This window comes from Lepidochelys olivacea (assembly GCF_965140295.1).
Source record: "Lepidochelys olivacea isolate rLepOli2 genome assembly, chromosome: 10".
NCBI classification, from domain to species: domain Eukaryota; kingdom Metazoa; phylum Chordata; order Testudines; family Cheloniidae; genus Lepidochelys; species Lepidochelys olivacea.
In genome coordinates, this window is record NC_140420.1 from 31,731,813 (window position 1) to 31,737,812 (window position 6,000).

The 6,000-nt window shown below is 53.5% G+C and overlaps 1 protein-coding gene across 2 annotated transcripts in view; it reads right to left on the reverse strand.

Moving 5' to 3' along the window:
• RHBDF1 (rhomboid 5 homolog 1) overlaps positions 1 to 3,502 on the reverse strand; it is a 110,399-nt gene extending 106,897 nt beyond the window's left edge. Inside the window, exon 1 of one of the 2 annotated variants that reach the window (XM_084640692.1) lies at positions 1,866 to 3,502. The gene's annotated coding sequence lies outside the window, so the exon portion shown is untranslated. The remainder of the gene's footprint in view (positions 1 to 1,865) is intronic. The other variant, XM_084640691.1, reaches the window with a different exon arrangement.
• Between the last annotated feature and the right edge of the window lie 2,498 nt (positions 3,503 to 6,000).

A 6,000-nucleotide genomic window follows, 5' to 3' on the forward strand; every position in this document is an offset into this window, starting at 1 on the left:
CCCGAGGAGAACAGGATGAGGGGGTGACTCAAAGCCATCTTTCTGCCTCCCCAGTCCTAGACTGGCTAAAGGCCAAAATGGCTCCCACTGTAACTCAGAGCAGCCTCAGGTCTCTGTCCTTCAAGCTATGTGCTCCATCAAGCCCTATGTCAAGAGTTATCCTCAGCTGCCGTGTTAGAGCAGCTAGCAGAAAGGCTGCAGATTGAGCTTTTTCTTTCCTGAGCATGAGGCAGAGTGAGGAGCTGGACACATACTAGTGGGCAGGGAACAGGTCCTCTGAATGGGACCACTGAAGCTCCCTAGCTATCCCAGCTTCTGCCCAAGCAGCACCCAATACGCACCCAGTGAGCTGAACCTGTCTGAAAGTTAAGAGTCCTGAGGATGCATGTGTGCACTGCAGGATAAGACAGATTCTTGAAGGGAGGATGTCTTAGCACAGAGCCAGGCTGCTGCCTGCTGATCACCTGCCTTGAAAGCCCACAACATACCCATGAGTTACTAAGCAGGACAGACACTAAACTCCATCCCAAGTGTGCAGAGTCCAGGCTTGCTCACAGCATTCCTGGGAACAGGGGTTGTCTGCCGTCTCTCCCACTAGTGTCCACCAGGGGCTCTTGCCAGCTAAGGGAGATGCACTGGACTAATCCCACCAAAACTATTTGGGGGATGTGCACGTCTCAGTATAGACTCTGTTGAGATTTCCCCATTGAGCCCCACACAATTGTGAACATGTCCTGGAACTGTCACACATCCCCTCCTTTAACCAGGGCAAATTCCAAATAGAAGAACATTACTGGCTGCACCCAGAAGCAGGTCTGCAGCCTTAGTGCAACTGCAAACTCCAGCATTCCCAAGCGTGGGTCCCACTCCCACAGCAAGTAGCCAAGGGCCTTAGTGCCTGAATTCACTTCCCCCAGCATCCTGCTCCAGTCAGTGCTTTCCACACGGAATTTGCTCCACCATCACCTCACTTTACTCTGGGATCATCCCCAGGGCCCAAGAGGAAATGCAGCCAGACTGGATGCCTGCAACAAGTATCTGCCATTGAATTTCCATCTCCAGACAGTGTGGCTGGACAGACCCTGGGCCTGCTAGAGATCAGGCTCCGCTCTCAGCGCACCAGGTCCCAGCCCAAGCTGTTTACCCGGTTTTAGGTTACAAAGAGCGGTGGGCTCAACTGCCTTCTCACTCTGTCGGATCAGTAACAGTTTGGCGGCAGTAACTCGACTCTGGCTCTCGGGCCCGGCCTTTGGGGTTACAAACTCACACGTACATCACCGCTCGTCGCCCAGCCCCGTGCCGTCCCCCAGCCCGGGCAGCATGCACCGCACCCCGCGGACGGGAGCGCCCAATCCCTCAGCGACCCAGGAGACTCCGGCCTCTAGGCCGAGCCAAGCCGGAGCTCAGTCCTGAGGGAGCTCGCCCCACCCGGGGGCGCGGGGCCCGTCAGCAGCCGCCTGCCCCCCACAACCCCCAGGGAACCCGCCAGCCGGGGGCTCCTGGGCGGGGCGCGGCGCCGCCTCGGGCCGCCCTCCCGGCAGGTGGCCGGCGGCGGGGCCCGCAGCTCACGTGCGCGCCAGGCCGAGGGGCGGCGGTGGCGAGCGCTGCCCTCGCTGGAGCCGGGCTCAGGCGGCTCCTCGGGGCAGCACCAAGCCCGGCGCCCGAGCGGCTGCCCGCCCGGCGAAGCTGGGTCCGGGGCTGCCGCCGTGCCAAAGCGCCTCTCCCTGCCTGGGCCCAGCGGCCGGCCCGCGGCCGCACCCCCTGCCCCCATCCGAGCACCCCGGGGCCGCTCCCCCGCGGCGGCGCCCGCCCGGCCCCCAGCGCCGGCCCCCGCCCGGGCCCCAGCGCCGGGCCGCCACACTCACCGGGCAGCCGTCTCGGCTCCGCGTGGGGCCCGCCCAGCAGCGAGCGACAGATCCAGCGATCGGGCCGCCCCGGTGCGGCTAAGGGGCCCCCGCTCGCAAACTCGCCCAGAGCAGGCAGCGCAGACTCCGCCCCCGTGCCAGGGGCCGGCCGGCCGGCAACGCCATTCACAGCCCGAGCATGCAAATAGGAGCTGCGAGCCGCGCCGCGCCCGGCAGCCGGCGCCCGGCAGAGGAACTGCTCCGTGCGCCCGCGGCTCCGCCACGCAGCCCCATGCCCTTCCCGCTGGGGTGGTGGCCGCCCGCCCGCCGGCCGCGGCTCGCTATCTGCGCTGAGTCACGGCGCAGGAATGCTGCTGGCGGCGGCGCGGGTCAGCTGCCCCCCTGAGCCCAGCGGAAGCGGCTCAGCCGGGCAGCCCCTCACCCAGCCAGGGAGGTGCCCGCTGCCTTCAGCCGGCCGTTCCCCATAGCCCGAGGGGAACTCCCAGTCCAGAAATGTCCACACTTGCGGTTATTCCGGAGCAGTTGCTCCACTTCAGCTTCACACCCCCGTTTAGTACAGAGTAACTTTCATTGTGCAGGCAAGCCCTAAATAATCCGGTGCTACCTTATCCTCTTGCCCCTGTCCAGTGTTATTCCACCCTATGCCTTGGAGATCTGCCCAGTGTACCCCCCTGCAAGACCACTACATACCCGTGTACCCTTGGTTGAGAACCACTGGACTAGAGGATGCGAAAACTGCCCCAGGACCAGAAGGATGTGAAAGGTCCCAAGATAGCAAAATCTTCTGGGTAAGCAAAGGCCATCCTTACTCTGTGGTAACTGCTCCTGGTGGGAAAATGTACCGGTTGCAGTTTGTGCCACCACACCAGCCATGCTTCACAAAGCCCTATATAGCTTTGGAGAACGGGCACTGAGCTCAGTGAAGACTTACATCAAGGACTGCTCTTACTACATCAGTGCAATTCGGATTAACCGAAGCCTCATCCCTTGATTTTGGGGGAGCAGCTATCATTCAGTCCTTTCACAGATCCTGCTACTGTCTCTACACCTAATATGCGTTGTCTTTTGAGCTTCTGCCACACAGGTAAACTAGTACTATCACTCAAGCTAAACTTTTACATCAAGAGGCTTTTACGGCCAAGAGGCTATTCCCTGTGGACAACTCAGTTGGGGGCTTTGTTACACTTGTCTGTGCTGTAACTAACCATTAGACCAGGCTCTGCTCTCAGAGCCAAGGAGAGAACCCAGGAATGCCAATACCCAGCATTCTAGTGCTAGTTCACAAATAGCAGATAAAGTGTATGCTGAAGCTCATATGGGCTGCTTCTCATCAAGGACAAAAATACGCTTTCCCTCATCCCCACCTGAACAGCCTGAGTTCCAATACTGCTCATGGCCAGAGAAAAAGAAGTATATGCAAATTAGTGTGCGGCCATTGGGAAAAGTGTTTCAATCATTTTATATTGCAAAATATTGTACTGAGAGATGAATGTAGATGTTGTGTCTGTTTCAGTGTTGCAGATTTTAGTGTTTGTGTTTCGATTAATGGGAGCTGCCTCTTTCAGCATGGGGTGAGACACACAAGGATTGTGAAAGAGGCCGCATGCAGTGTGGGAGAGATGTTGCTTGTGTAAACTCGGAAGAGGTCAGAACTAGATTTAATAAACGTATCTTCCCAGAAATACTCAAGGGTGTCATATTAGCACTTAGAGGCACTGGATGCCTCAGGATGATACTAATGGGCTTCAGAGCCTTTTCCCTGTAGGTCAGCAGTCTGAAAGCAGCCCAGCTTAGCTTGAATTACGTTGTTCCTCTCTAATGGGTGTTTGGTGGCCCTGATGCAAGATAAATTTGGGGTGAGGGTGTCTCAGCTACAGCTCCCACATGACACTCTTACCCCCACACTTTGAACTAATTGGCAGAGAGACCAAGAACTGGATAGGCCACAGAGACTGACTGGTTTCAGAGCAGCAGCCGTGTTAGTCTGTATCTGCAAAAAGAAAAGGAGGACTTGTGGCACCTTAGAGACTAACCAATTTCTTTCAGCATAAGCTTTCGTGAGCTACAGCTCACTTCATCGGATACATGCAGTGGAAAATACAGTGGGGAGATTTTATATACACAGAACATGAAACAATGGGTGTTACCATACACACTGTAATGAGAGCGATCAGGTAAGGTGAGCTATTACCAGCAGGAGAGGGGGAAAAAAAACAACCTTTTGTAGTGATAATCAAGGTGAGCCATTTCCAGCAGTTGACAAGAATGTGTGAGGGAGAGGGCGGGGGGAGGGGAGAAACAAACATGGGGAAATAGTTTTACTTTGTGTAATGACCCATCCACTCCCAGTCTTTATTTAAGCCTAAGTTAAATTGTATCCAGTTTGCAAATTAATTCCAATTCAGCAGTCTCTCTTTGGAGTCTGTTTCTGAAGTTTTTTGTTGAAAAAAGGTTTTTTGTTTTGCCACTTTTTGGTCTGTAATCGAGTGACCAGAGAGATTGAAGTGTTCTCTGACTGGTTTTTGAATGTTACAATTCTTGATGTCCTGATTTGTGTCCATTTATTCTTTTACATAGAGACTGTCCAGTTTGGCCAATGTACATGGCAGAGGGGCATTGCTGGCACATGATGGCATATATCACATTGGTAGATGTGCAGGTGAATGAGCCTCTGATAGTGTGGTTGATGTGATTATGCCCTATGAGGGTGTCCCCTGAATAGATATGTGGACACAGTTAGCAACAGGCTTTTTTGCAAGGATAGGTTCCTGGGTTAGTGTTTTTGTTGTGTAGTGTGTGGTTGCTGGGGAGTATTTGCTTCAGGTTGGGGGGCTGTCTGTAAGCAAGGACTGGCCTGTCTCCCAAGATCTGCGAGAGTGATAGGTCGTCCTTCAGGATAGGTTGTAAATCCTTGATGATGCGTTGGAGAGGTTTTAGTTGGGGGCTGAAGGTGATGGCTAGTGGCATTCTGTTATTTTCTTTGTTGGGCCTGTCCTGTAGTAGGTAACTTCTGGGTACTCTTCTGGCTCTGTCAGTCTGTTTCTTCACTTCAGCAGGTGGGTATTGTAGTTGTAAGAAAGCTTGATAGAGATCTCGTAGGTGTTTGTCTCTGTCTGAGGGGTTCGAGCAAATGCGGTTGTATCGTAGAGCTTGGCTGTAGGCAATGGATCGTGTGGTGTGGTCAGGGTGAAAGCTGGAGGCATGTAGGTAGGAATAGCGGTCAGTAGGTTTCCGATATAGGGTGGTGTTTATGTGACCATCGCTTATTAGCACCGTAGTGTCCAGGAAGTGGATCTCTTGTGTGGACTGGTCCAGGCTGAGGTTGATGGTGGGATGGAAATTGTTGAAATTGTGGTGGAATTCCTCAAGGGCTTCTTTTCCATGGGTCCAGATGATGAAGATGTCATCAGTGTAGCACAAGTAGAGTAGGGGCATTAGAACAACACTTCCTCAGCTCTCGTCCCCTAAGTCAGCCATAAAGATGTTGGCATACTGTGAGGCCATGCGGGTACCCATAGCAGTGCCGCTGTTTTGAAGGTATACATTGTCCCCAAATGTGAAATAGTTATGGGTGAGGACAAAGTCACAAAGTTCAGCCACCAGGTTTGCTGTGACATTATCGGGGATACTGTTCCTGACGGCTTGTAGTCCATCTTTGTGTGGAATGTTGGTGTAGAGGGCTTCTACATCCATAGTGGCTAGGATGGTGTTTTCAGGAAGATCACCGATGGATTGTAGTTTCCTCAGGAAGTCAGTGGTGTCTTGAAGATAGCTGGGAGTGCTGGTAGCATAGGGCCTGAGGAGGGAGTCTACATAGCCAGACAATCCTGCTGTCAGGGTGCCAATGCCTGAGATGTTGGGGCATCCAGGATTTCCAGGTTTATGGATTTGGGTAGCAGATAGAATAGCCCTGGTCGGGATACTAGGGGTGTGTCTGTGCGGATTTGTTCTTGTGCTTTTTCAGGGAGTTTCTTGAGCAGATGGTGTTGTTTCTTTTGGTAACCTTCAGTGGGATCAGAGGGTAATGGCTTGTAGAATGTGGTATTAGAGAGCTGCCTAGCAGCCTCTTGTTCATAGTCCGACCTATTCATGATGATGACAGCACCTCCTTTGTCAGCCTTTTTGATTATAATGT